The sequence below is a fragment of the Canis lupus genome, chromosome 24, assembly GCF_048164855.1.
Source record: "Canis lupus baileyi chromosome 24, mCanLup2.hap1, whole genome shotgun sequence".
In the NCBI taxonomy this organism is placed as follows: domain Eukaryota; kingdom Metazoa; phylum Chordata; class Mammalia; order Carnivora; family Canidae; genus Canis; species Canis lupus.
The window spans coordinates 8733522-8751989 of NC_132861.1; the positions used below are offsets into that span (position 1 = coordinate 8733522).

Consider the following 18468-nt stretch of genomic DNA (forward strand, 5'->3'; position numbering starts at 1 on the left):
AAGATTTCACTCAATCCAGAACTATTCCAACGATACCTCCTTCTGAGTTTTCCCTCTTAGTTTTAACCAAGAGGATTTTTATAGCTGTCTTAAAAAAATAATGAATTTTTATACCTTAATTATAATATATTGCATTATCATTTTTCCTATTGAATTTTTTAAATTTATACTTTCTTTTTTTAATTTTCAAAAAAATTTTTAAAAATTTCTATTTTATTTATTTTAGAGGGAGAGAGGGAGTGCATGTGAACAGGGGAGGGGGAGGGGGAGAGGACTAGAGAGAGAGAGAGAGAGAGACGGAATCCTCAAGCAGACTCCCCGCTGACATGGAGCCCAATGCAGGGCTCGATCCCAGGACCATGAGATCATAACCTCAGCCAAAATCAAGAGTCAAAAAAAAAAAAAAAAAAAATCAAGAGTCAGCTGCTTAACTGATTGAGCCCCAATTTATGCATTCTTTATTTTTTTTTTTTTTATTTATGATAGTCACAGAGAGAGAGAGAGAGAGGCAGAGACACAGGCAGAGGGAGAAGCAGGCTCCATGCACCGGGAGCCCGATGTGGGATTCGATCCCGGGTCTCCAGGATCGCGCCCTGGGCCAAAGGCAGGCGCCAAACCGCTGCGCCACCCAGGGATCCCTTTATGCATTCTTTAAATCAAAATGTCATACACACACACACACATATATAAAGTAAAATTCATGGGCAGCCTGAGTGCCTCAGTGGTTTAGTGCCTGCCTTCCGCCCAGGGTATGATCCTGGAGACCCTGGATCGAGTCCCATGTCAGGCTCCCTGCATGGAGCCTGCTTCTCCCTCTGCCTGTGTCTCTGCCTCTCTCTCTCTCTCTCTCTCTCTGTCTTTCATGAGTAAATAAATAAATAAAATTTAAAAAAAAAAACCTTAAAAAAATAAATAAATAAAGTAAAATTCACTATTTTGAGTGAACACTTCTTGAGCAGTTACTGCTACCACAACCAAGATGAAGAACAGCTCCATCACCCCCAAAGTCCCTGATTCCCCTCTGACATCAACCTCTACTCTATTCTAAGCCTACTCCCAACCCACTGGCAACCACTGATGTGGTATTTGTACCTACAGTTTTTGCCTTTTCCAGAATACCATATAAATGAAATCAAACAATATGTAGCCTTTTGAGCCTGGCTCCTTTTACTTAGTATGGTGGTACACTTAAGATTCTGCTATGTTGGGATGCTCAGTGGTTGAGCCACCTGCTTTGGCTCAGGACATGATCCCAGGGTCCTGGGATCGAGTCTCACATTGGGCTCCCTGCAGGGAACCTGCTTCTCCCTCTGCCTATGTCTCTGCCTCTCTCTGTGTGTCTCTCAGGAATAAATAAAATCTTAAAAAAATAATAAAAAAGATTCTGCTGTGTTGTTAGTGTTTCAGTTGGCAATTACTGAGTAGCATTACATCTATAGATGTACTCCAGTTTATCCATTCACCAGCTGAAGGATATTTGAGTCGTCATCAGTTTTGGTGGTTATAAAGCAACTATAAACATTCATATTCAAGGTTTCATGTGAATGTAAGTGTTCATTTCTTTTGGGTCACATCCTAGGTAGGAGATTGTGGGGCCCACTTGATAACTATTTTAACTTTATAAGAAATCACCGATTTTTCAAAAGTGATCCTATCATTTTGTATTTTCACCAATAATGTATGAGAGTTCTGGTAGCTCCACGTCTTTGCCAGCACAAGGTGCTGTCGGTTTGTGTTTTGTTTTTTATTGAGGTATAATTGACACAACAATGTTAACATTAGTTTCAGGCATACAACATGGTGACTCAACAAGTCTATACATTGTGCTGTGCTATCACTAGGGTAGCTCCCATATGTCATCATATAACACTACTATAATACTATTGATTATATTCCCTGCACTGTACCTTTTTTTTTAAGATTTTGTTTATTCATTCATAGACACACACACACACACACACACACACACACACACAGAGGCAGAGACACAGGCAGAGGCAGAAGCAGACTCCATGCAGGAAGCCCAATGTGGGACTCGATCCCAGGTCTCCAGGATCACACCCCAGGCTGCAGGCGGCGCTAAACCGCTGTGCCACCAGGGCTGCCCTACACTGTACCTTTTATCCCCATGGCATATATTGTTTGTTTTCTTTTTAGCCACCTATTAGAAATAGGTTTCTAGAGTTATCTCATTATGAGTTAAATTTTCATTTCCTTAATGAGTAATGATGTTGCATGTTTTTCATGTAGTTATTTGCCATACCTGTATTTTCTTTATTCAAGTCTTTTGCTCATTTTTTAAATTTGATTATTTTCTTATTATTGAGCTTTAAGAGTGCCTTATGTGCTCTAGCTGTAAATTCTTTGTCAGACACAGGTTTTGTAAATATTTTCTGCCAGTCTGTAGCTTGCCTTTTCAATCTCTTAACAGTGTCTTTCACAGAAGTTTTAAATTTTGCTTAAATCCAGTTTATCAACTTTTTCCATGTTTTTAGCCATATCTAGGAAATCTTTGCCTAACATAGGTCACAACTATTTTATCCTCTGTTATCTTCTAGAAACTTCAGTCTTATGTTTTATATTTATTCGATAGTCCATTTAAAGTTAATTTTTTTATAAGGTACAAAGTATAGGTCAAGATTCATTTTTGCACATCAATATCCCATTGGTTTGGCACCATATTGAAAAGGTTAACTTTCTTCATTGAACTGCCTTTGCATCTGTATTGTAGATCAATTGACCATGTATGTATAAGTCTATTTCTGGACTGTCTATTCTGTTCCATTTATCTGTATGTCTAATCTTTCATCAATATGATACATGATTACTTAGCTTTATATATGTCTTGGAGTATATGTCTTGGAAACACTTGGACAAAAAAAGTATATATCCTCCAACTTTGTTCTTTTTTTTTCCAGGATTGTTTTGGCTTTTCTAGTTCCTCTGCCTTTTCATATAAATTTTACAAACAACTTGTTGATATCTTTTTAAAAAATCTTCTGGAGTACTGATTTGGATTATGTTGAATCCATAGATCAGTTTGGGGAGAACTGATGGCTTAGCAATACTGAAACTTCTGATTCATAAATACGTTTCTATTTATTTAGGTCTATTTATTTAGTGTATGTTTCTATTTATTTAGGTGTCCTTTGATTTTTTTTTTCAAACCTGACTCATAGTTTCCAGCATATGGGTACTACATATCCTCAGAAGTACTTAAGAACTGCATGTTTTGTGGTACTGTTGCTAATAGTACAGATTTTTTATCATTTCAGTTTCCAGTTGCTCATAAATTGTATGTAAATTTTTATGCATTGTCCTTGTAGCCTACAATCTAACTTCACTCATTAGTTCCTACTAGCTTCATCATAGATTTGTTAAATGTTATTTCTAAATATAAATAAAAGATGACATTGGAAGCCAAGAATTAAAATTACAACACACATTTTTAAATCAGGATTACAGGGGCAAACACTGTCTCTGATTGCGCAGTTATATTCACTGGTGACATGGCTGAGTGGGCCAAGCTTTGAATCTCATATATGTAGGTGGTAAATCCTTATCTCTTCACTACTGCTTGTGATCTGAGATGCCTTGACTAAATTCTGGACTTTGCCATGAAAGTCTACGCTTTTTTTAAAGATTTTTTTTAACTTAATGGAGAGAGTACATGCATTAGCAATGAGTAGGAGCAAAGGGAAAGGGAGAAGCAGACTCCCTGCTAAGCAGGGAGCCTGATGCAGGACTCGATCCCAGAACCCTGGGATCATCACCTGAGCCGAAGGTAGATGCTTAACCAGCTGAGCCAGTCAGGTGCCCCCAAAGTCTGCTTTTTTTGAAAAACTGTCTTTCAGACATATTATTGAGATGACCCAGTACAATGAATGTGAAATCATTTAGTGATATTAGGTTCTGAATATTATTATTAGTGTCAGCCAGAAAAATCAGGAAGCCTTCTCTGGTAGAGCCTGTGACACCTCTCTCTGGTACAGCCCACAGCGGGATGATGCAGACATACCCCAAAGGTACTGCTACATAAATATGTAGAAGTGCAGCAATCCCAGACACCACGGTGTTCTTCACAGGAGCCCAGCTCATGTAAAAATGACAAGAGTGGCAGCAGGTTGTTATAATTGGAATAATTCTAATGATAGCTATGTCTCCAAAAATATTATTAAATAAGAAAAGTGTTTGGCTGGAAGTGTGCGAGCTGGGATTCTTGGAGTGTGGGAGTTGTGGGTGGAACAGAGGCCAAAGGAGTAGTCACAGCAGGGTGGATCAAAGAAAGCAGGCACAGTAAGGAGGCAGAGGTGGAGGTAGCTTGGCGAAGGGGACCCTATGGAATTTCTTTCCCTTCACTACAAGTTCCACCAGGATACTGACTTCCCATGTAGCAAATCACAGAAAGCAAGCAGAAGGAAGACCTCCAGCCTGAAGGGAATGACAGCGCTTAGAAAACTTAGATCCATGAGTGGTTAATGAGACAGTCGACTCATGTTATGTAATGATTGATGCCTGGAGAGCAGTAAGGGGTTGTGATTTTGTTTTCTCACTGGTACGTTGCAGACAAAGTGATAGAGTTGGTCTCCTGTTTTATTTAAGGTTTGTGGGCTACCCATTTCTCACGCATATTTGAAGTGCTGAGCTAATGCAGAATCATAAAGAGAACCGTAGCCAGAGGGCAGGTAGTTTCTGCCAGGTAGACAAAAGAAGACAAGAGGGCTGGCTGAGAGTCTCCCGGCAATTATCACCTGCGACAAGAATTTTACTCACCTTTGGTTTTCTGGAAGTGCCTCACCTGCATAGACAGTTGATGTCCTAGGTCTTAATTACACTTAGTGAGTTGTTGGGCAGCAGTAACTTTTTGCCTGGCTGGAAAAATATATCATAGGGAGGACGTTGAAGACAAGGAAGACCCACACCTGGCCTGGAATACATGGAAGCAAAGCTCTCATTTTTAGATCTCTGACACTAGACAGGTTGCTGTTTTTGCTGAAGGTGTGAACTTGTAGGATGGCAACTGTGTCTCGCCATTGCTTCTGCAGCTCTGAGTGCACCGACACATAGTAGGTGCTCTGTGCACATTTGTAACGCAAGTCAGAGCAGTGTAGTTTCCTATTTTAACAGCTCAATTATGGTTTTGTTTTGACATTCTTTGATTGAATTCTTAACTGAAAAATATTTTCCCCTGTAAGTAATGAAAAGCTGATTGCAAATCTAAGTACCTAGATGAGCTAATTGAAACAGTTAACTATCAGAATATAGGAATAGCCACAGTGTCAAAATAGCTTACAAAGGTTGTCACCTTTAAGGCAAACTGCAGCAAGTCAAAGATCCTAAATGAGATTTTTTAAGGATAAGTAATATGTTCTCTTAGCATTTTGATTTGCGATATTCCCTCAGACTTGTAATGTTGGGCCCTGATGTTTAAGGTGAATTTCTGATTTAATATTTGACCAGTAAACCATCCACGTAGCTTATGTTGTTGATAAGTACTAGTTAATGTTATTGTGTGTAAAACAAGGACATTCCCTTGTTCAGTACCATTTCAGGGAGATGGAATTGATTAGGATTATAGAGTGCATTTATCACTGCCCTTTGTATTTAAAAGGACAATTAATGACCATGGTTTTCATATGGGGCAGGGGAGCTGGTGCAGGAGAGTGCTAACAAAAATGATATTTATGATTTACCTCTGTGCACCAACACATCTTTGAGTATGTTAAACAACATTAATAATATTAAATAATGGTAGTCTTTATGAATACTGATATATATTTTAGATATTTTCCCTTTTAGAATATTTATCAAAGAAAATATACAGTATTATATATTATGTCATGTAATAATAGGTGACATTTAACTAAACTGAGACCTTGGACACATCATTGAGGGAAAGATACAGAGATATATAAGAGAAAGATCTTGGACACATCATATAGAGAAAGATATAAAATAATCATGGGGGATCCCTGGGTGGCTCAGCGATTTAGCACCTGCCTTTGGCCCAGGGTGCGATCCTGGAGTCCCAGGATTGAGTCCCGCGTCGGGCTCCAGCATGGAGCCTGCTTCTCCCTCTGCCTGTGTCTCTGCCTCTCTCTCTCTCTCTATCATGAATAAATAAATAAATCTTTAAAAAATAAAATAAAATAATCATGGTCATTTCCAACTTTAAAATTCTGAGCTATAAAAAAATACAGATCCCAGTAAGCAGTAATTTTATCTTTTAAAAAACACAAAGTACTCATTATGTATGGAGCACCACTCATACATTTTACAAATATTTAGTTATTTACTTCTCATGACAACCCTATAAAGTAGGCTGTAACTAGCATGATTCCCATTTTACAGACAAGGAAACTGAGGCACATAGGTATAAAAAATTGGTCCACTTACAGCTAGTGAATGGCATTGCTAGGAATCAAAGTAAGACAGGCTGCTTCTGGAGTTTCCAAAGAGAGCTTAGGTCTTCTTGTGAAATGCAATTTAGAGTGATTTCCATTTCTTTCTTTGAAGGTAATATTTCCAAAGATGTCTATGTTGCCCTGTGGCTTCCTGAGTTTGGCTTCTAAAACCCAAGAATGTAAATTATGGACGCATTTCCACCTTATTCTTCATGGAACTCCATATTTAAAAAAAAATAATAATTGAAATAAGAGTTGAAAGCATACAGTTCTTTTGTGGAGAGATTAGATCTGATTTACAGTCAGGAGAGTAGTAGCCCCTTCTCATTCATTGATTCTGCTCCACAAGCCTCTCTTTACTACAGGCCTTCAGGCCTCTCTTTACTACAAAGAATCCTCACCCTGAGGTCTCAGGCAAATGCAGTAGTCTCAACCTGGAAGGGGAGGGCATTTTGTCCCCCTCTCAACTTCTGGGGACATATTTTTGCTCATCACAACTCCCAGCATCTAGTGGATGGAGATCAGGGATGCTGCCAAACCTCCCGTAATGCAAGGGGCATCCCCCACGACCAGGAATTGTCTGGCCCCAAATGCCAATTGTGCCAGGGTTGAGAAATGAGTAAATTATGATTTGCTTGGGCAAATGATATGATCACTAGAAGTACAGATGCAAAGGAAGGGGTTTTAAAGAGGGTTTCTTGGAAAAATGGCCCTCAAAGGCCAGTGGCGATTACCTGGACAGGAACACATGAAATTTTGATGTGCCTCTTTTGAATTTTAGCTCTTGTTTGTTTTTAACTACATTAATGTGCAGGAAAGACATCTTTATCCCTACCCCCAACCCCACCATGAACCTTACCACAATATAGCCTATATAGTATAGGGCAGGCTTGGGGTACTGACAGGTACAGACATGGCAGGGTCAGAGATAGGGGATTTCATATATATATATACACACACACACACATATATATATACACATTTATACAAATACAAATATATACAAATGTGTATATATATATATATATATATATACATTTCATTCATATATATAGTGTATGTATACATATATATAGAAAATGTTGGTCTTTGTACCTTAAAATGGCTTCTTATGTAAGCTTTTCCAACCAGCTGCTCAAAATGACTTCTACGTGTTTAAACTTTCAGGAAGAATACATACACAAGACCCTACAAAATGGGACAGCAAATTGAGGGGAGAGTTTATATTTTGAATTACATATATATTAGATCTATATTAGATATTTTGTATTGCATTATTAAAAACATTATCATTTTTAAAATTGCCCTTCTTCGCCAGCTAAATAATAGATGACAATGGCAAACATTTAGTGAGTGCTTACCATTGCTTAGTAGCATACTAAGCTCTTTCCATTGTTCTCATTTCATCTTCTCAAGGCCCTATGACTGAGAGATGTTATTAGTATTGCTGTAGTTTAGAAGTAACAGTGACCAGACTCCCCTTGGTTTGAGCATCTGGGGGGTGGTGACACCCCTCCCTGAGGCAGGGAGCAGCTGTGGAGGCTGGGCACGGTCTGAGTAGGGGAAGGTGTGATGAGCTGAGGTGCCTAGGGGACTGGGACCAGTATGCGGTCAGGCATGCAGGTCTGGAGCTGACCAGGGACCTCAGCTGGAGACAGAGATGCAAAGTCATCCACATATGCGGGTGTGAAGATCCTGAGAGTGCATGAGGCCACTCAAGGACAGTAAGGAGAGTGGAAGAGGACCATGACTGAACAATAGAGACCCACATCCAAGAGGCAGTCAGGGAAGGAGCCAAGAGACAACCCCAGGACCCAGGGTAAGCACTCCACACCTTCCAGTTACCCTGGCCTGTTTGTGCTTCGCCTTCCACCTTTTAACCTCTCCGAGAGATCTTTGGTTGTGACCCTTCCTTCAACTTGGACCAGTTCTTACTAGAGAAGCTATCTGGATTAGATGCAATTGTTGTGAACAGTTAAAAGCTAAAGACACACCATCTGATTTTTCCAGTACAGATGTATGTGAATTTAAAATTTGTCTGAAATCCTGCAAACTAAGGAAGTCTTTTTAAACAACAACAACAAAAATGTTTACTCTTGGGCCACTGTAGCCATTGAACTTTATTGATTTGCCAGTGGGTCTGACACTCATCCTTGAAACCTTGATAATTAGAACATACAGCTTATTTAAAATTATTTTTCTGGGGATGTAGTATATAATCTGGTGACTAGAGTCAACAATACTGTATGGTATATTTGAAAGTTGCTAGGAGACTAAATCTTAGAAAGTTCTCATTATAAGAAAAAAAAGTGTGTGGCTGTGGATGTTGACTGCTAGACTTCTTGTGGTGATCATCTTGCAATATACGTATACATCAAATCATTAGGTTGTACACCAAAAATGAACACAATGTTATACGTCAATTATATCTCAATAAAAAAAATTATTTCACAAATCACACAGTTCCACACATACATCCTCTCCCCCAACAATGACATACATATGCTTCATTTTCTTCCTGTAGCTAGATCTGTCTGTGCTTAACTGTTTTCCTCCCACACTCCAGCTAATATCCAGGGACAGTTGCTTGTGGGTTTGGTCTGGAAGAGAGGCCAGCCTCTCTGTAGCAGCATGACCACTTGGTCGAAGAACAGCTAGAGGGAAAAGCTCAGCAGAGCAGAGGCATGGCCTTCTCTGACTCAGCGGTGGCAGGCTAACAGCCACTTGTGGACCTCAAACGACACTGTTTTTCCCTCAGACACCAGAGAGCCCTCCCGCTGGCTGGCTTGTGCTTTTTGAAAGGCCCCACCCTTGCTGAGTTACATACCGGAGTTGTCTGACTGGCATAGCTATCCATCCTGCTCTGCAGAATCTGTTTTGTAAACTCCCCGGGCAGCAGGGAGACCTTTCCCAGGCCCTGCGCTCCTGCCTGCAGAGGAGGACCTCCTGCCTTTGATCCCTGGGTCAGGAGGAGCCTGGAGTCCTGGTGACTGAAGGTCTTTGAGCGCCACGCCCAGAACACTCCTTAGCAGCCGGGGCTGGATACCTTTAGCCGCTGACACTTGAATGGAGGGTGAGAAGTTCAGGCTGCAGGCTTTAATCAGAACCGCATGTTGGAGCTGAATGTGTACCTCTGCTTACTACTCTTCTCAGGGCTTTGGCAGGAATGTTAGAACTATCACAGGAAACTGGCCATTAAATCAGCAGGGGAGACCTCATGACCAGTCTGAGCTCGTAGCTGAACTGTAAAATGGGAATCTGAAATGTGAGGAAGGGGAGGGTTTTGTTGCTCTCCTGTAACGTCCACAGGTGGAGGGCCTTCTGTGTGTCCCAGACGGGCCTGTTACAGTGGAAGTGGAAGCATCCTCTCAGACACGGTCCAGGCCACCCTCCTGTCACACGGTCTGATGCTCCTGGCCATGCGCTGCTCCCAGATCCCAGCCCTCCTAGCGAGCGCGCCGCTGTGCCTTCTCCTGGTCCTTCTGCGGGACCCTAGGCCTGGGCGTTCTCTCTCGTGTTCTCCTGTGTGCTCAGAGCAGTCTGTGTTCCATCCCACTCTGGTTCCGGTCAGCTGGGGGTCTGTGCGGGGACCTTCCACCAGCTTCTAGGTGCTCCCGTAGTAAGGACTGTATCTCATTCAAGGGGTTAGCATGGGGGCTTTGTGCCCTCGTGCTGAGCAGGAGTTCCCTAAATGTGCGTTAAATTGAACTGGAGCGAGGTACCTGCGTGGCTCAGTGGTTGAGCATCTGCCTTCAGCTCAGAGCATGATCTGGGGGGCCTGGGAGCCTGCCTCTCCCTCTGCCTATGTCTCTGCTTCTCTCTCTCTCTGTGTCTCTTATGAGTAAATAAATAAAATCTTAAAAATAAAAAATAAATTGAACTGGAGCCTGGAAGAAAATAACCTGTCAGTTCATAAACTATTTTATTGCTTCTACGTGTGAAGAAAATATTATAAGATGACGGATTATTCATTTTCTCCACAAAATACCCCACATCTCTCTTAGCTTCTTGAAAGAACTCTCTGTGTTTCTGGCCTGTCTTCCACTCTTTCAGGATCTGCTTGGCCCTCAGTTCTCTTCCCTCAGACTTCTCTGAAACTGCTCTGGCTAAAGGCTAAATCGAACAGGCACATTTGAAGTTGTCTACCACTTACTTTTCCATAACTATTTGGTCTAACTAACCATCTTCTCCCTCCATGGTGCTCATTCTGTGGCCTTCAGCTAGCTCTGTTGACCTCTTCTGTTTCTGACCCCATCTTCCCCAAGCCTGGCTCCTTCTCACTGGCCCATGCCTTCCACACTGCAGTTTCCACGGTTCTGAATTCCCTCAGGATGGCTGGCTTAACAACTATGTATCTTCTGTGTATGTTGTCTCTATGCCAGCCATTCCCAAGTGGGTCTGGATGTTATAAAGGCCCCTAAAATCTAACACCTCCAAATCTGAGCAGTTTATTTCCTCCCTCCCAGCTCTCTACCAACTTCCCTAAGTGACTGTTTCCTGTGTTCAGGTGGTACAATGACGAAGCCTAAAATCTGGGAGTCATCCTCTGTTTCTCCCCCTCCACAGCTTCCACGTGGAAGACCAAATCTTCATCAGCTCTGACTCTCTTCCCTCACCGTCTCTCACCCAAACTATCTTAAGCCTGTCCTAGCTGTTCTTCAGCTCATTCGTCATCCTGCCACCACTTAGGTTTGTAACGTGCGATCTAATTACGTTCCTCTCCTGTCTAATATCCCTCAGTAGCTCCCCCTCACCCACAGTTTGCTCTTGACATATTTATTTTGGTTCTTTGTGATCTAGCCCGTGCCTTTCTTTCAGATATTTCCAATCATATACTTGCAATTCCTAGACTAAAGCATGTTATTTAATGTCTATTTGTTTTGCCTGTAATTCTTTTAGTCTAGGCAGCAAATTTCTCTTAGTCCCTCATAGGCTTGCTCAAATATCCTCCTCTGGGAGGTTTTGTCTTTACACATTCAGGAAGTGAGTTGCTTCTTCTTCTTTTTTTTTTTTTTTTTTGCTTCTTCTTCTATTTGTCATATTTATATCGCACACAAGACTGTGAGATCCACAAAGCACGGACCACATCCTCTTCACCTCTGCATTCCCAGCACCTACCCTTGTCCCAGGTACATAGTACACCATTGGATGAACAAATCTTGACTTCTTTTCTTCTTACCGACTTTCCCATCAGAACCTCAGGTTTCAATAAATAAATAAATAAATAAATAAATAAATAAATAAATATAAAAAAATAAAATAATAAAAAAAAGAACCTCAGGTTTCACTCTTGAAGTGAGAATTACATTTCCCTTTTATTAATGGATTAGTCTTTCCTAAGGATTCTGAAGACAACAGTAGAAATTAACAGGTTCTGGCAGCAATATCGTTGTGACATTTCTTCTGAAAAGATCAAACTGCTTTGCTTACGTTAACATAGAAATCCAGTTTGCTCAAAGCAGAGTGGATAGGCTTCATCACGTGTGATGAATTTTCTCTTTCCCTGGAGAAAAAGGAGAGAAGAAGGAAGTTACCAATTATTGAATAGAATGTGCTAGTGACAGAACTATCCTCTCATTTTCTAGGCCCCCTAAAATTCTTCTTAGGTAGGTAGGACCAGAGAAATCATTGGCAGGAAGAAATCCTAGTTCCACTGCTAACTAATATGTGGCTCTTTCTGGAAAGCTGATCCTCTCAGATCCTTATTCTCTTCATCTGAAAATAAAAGGGTCAGACCAAATTGTCCCCAGAGTCTGCCAAGCTCTAGAATTTCTTTAGCAAACATTTACTGAGTGGATTCACTTTAGCCAATGCCTCTGCTAGGCATTGGGGATGCAAATGAGATGCAGTGCTTAGCCTGTCATATTCAGTGGGGGAGGATAATTCTGTTATTCTGACTATACAAGGACTATTGCAACTATTTAAAATCAATCACTGATTGGACCTTTATAAACAAAGGTTATAGGTTAAGAAAGAGAAATCTACTGAAATTACCATGTATAAAATTTTCTGCTAGGCCTAATGTGGCTTAGAAGAATAAATTATGGTTTCTGCCTCAAAAGAGGTTTAATCCAATGGAAGACACACTGTTCATGCAGCAAATAAAACAAATTTTATAATCGAAATTATTATTCATGCAGGAATAATTTTTCAGGAAACTAGGGCTAGACCACCTCAGATTATCTGGAGGGTTTAATATTACTTAACAATAAGTTAGAGGTAAGTAAATACCTATGCTAAAGACTTGTCCTGAATGCACATTGGCTTCATTCATAGCAGAATTTCATAGGGATTTTGAGAAAGTGCTCTGAATACTTCTATTATGTGACATGTTCTTTTACCTGAGACAGTCAGTCCTTAAAGAGGCATTTATATTTCCTCAGGATGTGTGTTTCATCCATTTTGTATTCTTGCAGAGTCTAGCCATTGTTTATCTTACGTGGTGGAAAATAAATCACGTGCTGATGCTACACCATGCTGAAACTGCCTATCTCATTTCAGACCACCATAAAGAGTATTTTCTCTCTTTTTGTCTTTTTTTTTTTCTTCATCTTAACCCAATTAGCTGTTTTTTTCTCAACATTATTGAGGCATATTTGACAAATAAAACTGTAAGATATTTAAAGTGCACAACATGTTGATTTGATACACATTTACATTTTGAAAGGAGTTGAATAGGTGTGTGGATGATATTTGAAATTGTATCCAGAATTTCTACCATGCCTTCAATGATGATAGTTTTGTAGATAGGATTGAGAATTAATGAGCAAGTGGGTGAAGAGCAAAAGAAATGCAAATCACTTTACATCAAAATTTCAAAGTTGGGTAAATAAAGTGATTTTTAATTGAATAAAACAAAGACTATGTCTTTAAAACAGACTTTTTAAAGAGCCATTTTAGGTTCACAGATAAATTGAGCACACGGTACAGAAAGTTCCTAGATAGCCCTGTGCCTATACGTATACAGCCTCGTCCACTATCAGCATCCCACGCAGAGTAGCACATTGCAGTTGACCCTATGCTAACTTATCATCATCACTCAAAGTCCATAATTTGCATTAGGTTTTACTCTTAGTCTTTCTTACAAATTCTCTGGGTTAAATAAATGTGTCATGATTTGTATTCACCATTACGGAACCATAGAAAATAGTTCACAGCCTGAAAATCCTTTATGCCCTGGCTCTTCAGCCCTCCCTCCCTCCTAACTCTTGATAACCACTGATCTTTTTAATGTATCCATAATTTTCCGTTTTCCAGATTGTCTTATAGTTGGAATCACACAGTATGTAGCCTTCTCAGATTGGCTTCTTTCACTCAGTAATATGCCTTTTTGTGGCTTGACGGCTCAATTCTTTTTAACACTGGATAATATTCCATTGTCTGAATGTATTATAGTTAAATTCTCTGTTCACCTCCTAAAGGATATCACAGTTATGATGAACAAAGCTGCTATAAACATTCCTGTGCAGGTTTTTATGTGTACATAAGTTTTCAACTCATTTGGACAAATACCAAGGAGTACGATTGCTCAATCCTATGGCAAGAGTATGTTTGCCAGTAAGAAACTACCAAACTATCTTCCAGAGTGCTGTACCATTTTGCATTCCCAACAGCAATGACTGAGCATTCCTGTGTTCCTCATTCTCGTCAGCATTTGGTGTGGTCACTGTTTTAGAATTTTGTCATTCTAATAAGTGTATCATGTTTGTCTCATGGCTATTTTAATTTGCCATTCTGTAATGACATATGATGGTAAGCATCCTTTTATATTGCTTGCTTGTCATTTGTGTATCTTCTTTGGTGAAGTATCTGTTCAGATTGTTTGCCTATTTTTTAGTTGGGTTGTTTTTTTGTATTGCATTTTAAGAATTCTTCATATATATTAGATAATAGTCCTTTATCAGACATGCTTTTTGCAGATATTTTCTCCAAGTCTATAGCTTATCTTCTCACACACTTGACATTGTCTCTCATAGAGCAGAAGTTTTTAATTTTAATGAAGCCCAGTTTATCAATTGTTTATTTTATAGATCATGCCTTTGGTGTTGTATCTAAAAAGCTTATAACCAAATGTAAGGCCATTTAGATTTCCTTCTATGTTATCTTCTAGGAGTTTTTTAATTTTGTGTTTATATCTAGGTTTGTGATTCATTTTCAGTTGATTTTTGTGAAGGATTTAAAGTCTATGTCTAGGCGCATTTTTTTTTCTTTTTTTTTTTTTTGGTGTGTAGAAGTTCAGTTGTTTCAACACAATTTGTTGAAAAGACTATCAGTTCTCTGTTGTATCACCTTTGTTCTTTTGTCACAGATCAGTTGACCATACTTCTGTGGGTCTATTTCTGGGCTATTTTATTTCATTGGTATACTTGTATGTTCTTTTACCAATATCATAGTGTTTTGATTACTTTAGTTTTATAGTGAGTCTTGAAGTTGGGTAGTATCATTCCTCCAACTTTCTTTTTCTGCTTCAATATTGTGTTGGCTATTCTGGATCTTTTGCCTCTCCACCTAAACTTCAGAATCGGTTTGTTGTCTTGTAATTTTTCACTTAATATTGGACATTTTAAACATTATAACGTATCTGCTCTCAAAATCAGACCTCCCCCCACCAAGGTTTGTTACTGTTGCTACTGTTTAGAGACTTTCCTCAACTAGTTCTCTAAAGTCTGAATCCTTTACAATATATTACCAATGAAGTCTCTACTTGGTTAGTTTAGTGGTCAGCGAATGATTGGACAGAGATTTCCTTAAGTGCCTTGAACTAGTAGTATGTCACCCAGCCTTTGCCAAGGGCACTTTGTGTCTATTTGGCTATGGTTTCAATGCTCTAGCAGGAAGTTGATAACTCTGACTTAGCCTGCTTGTGCAGATCAGCAATGCCAGACAGAAGTGAGAAATTAGGACCTTCTTATGCCTTTTCCAGGTATGCACACAGTTATGTATATGTGTTTGGCCTTCTAGATTCCTAAGAATATATTAGAACTTTTCTAAAAAGAAAAAAAAAAAAGAACTCTTCTAAATCCCCTATGGACATCTCATTCCTACAGCTATTCTTTTTATTTCTTTTGGTTCATATCTTGTTTGGCCCAAATGTTGCTACCATTTCAGGCAGATGTGATGTTAAATAATTGCCACTGATAGTTTTTGACAAACACCCTAGGGATAAAAACTGTGTTCAGTGATGAGCTCGGAGTCAGGTTAAATGAAGATAAGCCCTGTGAATGGGGGCATTCAGGGAATTGCCAAACAGCTCAGATAATGACAGTTCTTTAATAATGGAGTTTTTGGGGAGCCAAACTCATTCTGCCCTCTCCGGTGGCTTCTAGGCTGCCAGTTTTTCACAGCAACACTGATTGTGATCTGTGTTTTTCAAAGCTTCTACAGAACTGAGGAAAGAAACATGAGAATAGGACAAGTTCAGATGCCTCCAATTTCATTGTTCTTACATAAATTCAACCATTTTTCTTAGACAGTCCTTGAATTGTCTTGAGCCTTTATTAATTTCCAGAGTTCTTAAAAAGTTGATTTTGACAATTATTGCCAATATTATTCTTGCTTTTATAGAGGACCAGGGTGTTAGAGATTTTTATTCCACCATTCTCACTGATGTCACTCACTTACAGTATTTTTTATTCAGCTTTACTGAAGTATACTATACATTCAAAATAATTCACCAACTTAAAATATACAACTTGATGAATTTTGCCAAATATATACAGTTATGTAACTATCAATACAATCACAATATAGAACATTCCATTATCTCAAAAAAGTTCTCTATTGCTAGCATTTGGTAAACACTGAACTGTCTTCTGTCACTACAGTTCTACCTTTCCTAAAATTTTGTATAAATGTAAATATATAGTATATGTCTGACTTCTTTCACTTAACATAATGCCTTTGAGACTCATCCATTCTGTTGTATGTATCAGTAGTTAGTGCCTTTGTATTGTTGAATATTTCATTATACATATATACCACAATTTTTATTTCTATTTGCCAATTAAGGGACTTTTGGGTTATTTGCACTTTTTGGTTATTTGCCAAATAAATCTGCTGTGAACATTCAAGTATAGGTCTTTATATGAGTGTATGATTTATTTTATCTTGGATATAAATAACTAACAGCAGAATTGCTAGGTCCAATGCTAAGAATATGTTTAATTTTATAAGAAATTGCCAAATTATTTTCCAAAGAGGCTGCATCCTCTTGGAAGTTTCAGTGGTTCTATGTCTTTGCTAAAATTTAATATTTTTAGTGGTTTTAATTTAGGCACTACAGTGTATGTAGTGGTGTCTTACTATTTTAATTTGTATTTCTTCCATGATTACTGATGCTAAACATCTTTTCATCTGCTTATTTGCCATTTGACTATCTTCTTTTAGAACTATAAGTTCAAATATTTTGCACATTTTAAAAATCAGATTGTTTGACTTATTATAGAATTTATTATGGAGTTCTTAATGTATTCTGGATATAAGTCCTTTATGAGATACAGATTTTGCTAATATTTTCTCCAAGAAGAGGAGCAGTTCTTAAGGTGCCAGCGAATATCTGAGTTTAGGAGAGATAAAAGGACCTAAATCTAGGTAGTCAAATCTCATTTGAGTCTCTAGTTTTAAAAAATAATAAATGAACTTCTGTTTGTGTCAGAAAGTATAAAGCATATTCAGGTATGTGGTATATAAAGGATGAGCCCTTTGAGGCTTTTCTATATGTAGTAGATCACAAACTTTTGCATGCAATAAAAAGGTTTGTTTGTACTTCCAAACTATAGTGGAAGAACAAGGTTATTAGAAAAGCGTATTTTACAAATAACAGGCAACGCTTACCTAAACAAACTTGTTACAGAGCTGCCAAATGAGCAATGTGGACTTATTAAGCTCTTATGATTTCATTATATATCCAAGTGAGAATATATATATAAAATTTACCTCACATACTACTCTTAGCTCTTACGCAGCAATTTTAACATATATGGAACTGGCCAAAAAGATAGGCTGTCAGTTTTAAGAGCAAAGGCCAAGCCTATGCTAAAGATAGCTTCAGACTAAATGATCAGTTTCTAATCCAGGGTTGCTTATTATATTTGACACTAATGAATGTGTAGTCAGTGGGTAAACTGGAGATGGCTGAAAATGAGGGAAGTCATCAAATATTTTTAAATAAATGAGTGACATGAGAAAAAGTTGAGAATGGAACCAGTTTCAATGTTAATAAGCATTTGAAGTGGTAGTGAAACCAATTCAAAAGCTATTGCCTGACTTTAGGTAAAAGATAAGAAAGCACCAAAGTAGAGCCAAAAGAAAGGCAAGACTTCAAAAATTTACCATGGATAGGGCAGCCTGTTTGGCTCAGGGGTTTAGCGCCGCTTTCAGCCCAGGGTATGATCCTGGAGACCTGGGATCGAGTTGAGGGGTTGGAATATTTTTCACAATCTGAGATTGGGAACCAACCAGAGAAAAAAATGAAAAGAATGCTGGGTAGCAATTTTGGGATCCCAGCTGAGGCTGAAAATCAAAATGTACTTATTCGTCAGCACGGGCTGCCATAACAAAATACCACAGAGTGAGTGTCTTAAACAACAGACATTTATTTTCTCACAGTTCTGGAGGCTGGGAAGTCCAAGATCAAGGTGCCAGCAGGGCTTGGTTCCTGGTAAGCACTCTCTCTCTCTCTGAGTAGCAGACAGCCACCTTCTCACTGTGTTCTCACATGGTAGATTGAGAGAGAGCCAGCTCTCTGGTGTCTCCCCTTATAAGGAACCAATTCTGTTGGATCTAGGCTCTTTGCTATGATCTCATTTAACCTGTTACTTTTTAGTCCACATACAGTCATGCTGGGGGTTAGGGTTGCAATATATGAGTTTTGGTGGGGACACAATTTAGTCTGTAGCCCATATAATTCAGCACCGAGTTATTTTTCCCTCTGTACCCCACAGCCCAAGAGCAGGGGTGAAGGTTGAGTTGATCCAAATTTGGGGGCTAGCATGATCAAGGTGGCAAATTTGGGGGCTGAGCAAAGCAGAGCTAAAATGACTGCTCGTGGTTTCCAAGAACAGTG

General features: G+C 39.1%; 1 protein-coding gene across 28 annotated transcripts in view; it reads left to right on the forward strand.

The window, feature by feature from the left end:
* Positions 1–18468, forward strand: part of STARD13 (StAR related lipid transfer domain containing 13) — a 513518-nt gene that overhangs the window by 457346 nt on the left and 37704 nt on the right. The window contains exon 1 of one of the 28 annotated variants that reach the window (XM_072795493.1): positions 18045–18063. The exons of the other annotated variants lie outside the window; for them this stretch is intronic. The gene's annotated coding sequence lies outside the window, so the exon portion shown is untranslated. Of the gene's footprint in view, positions 1–18044; positions 18064–18468 lie in introns of those variants that run through there. 28 annotated transcript variants of the gene reach the window in all.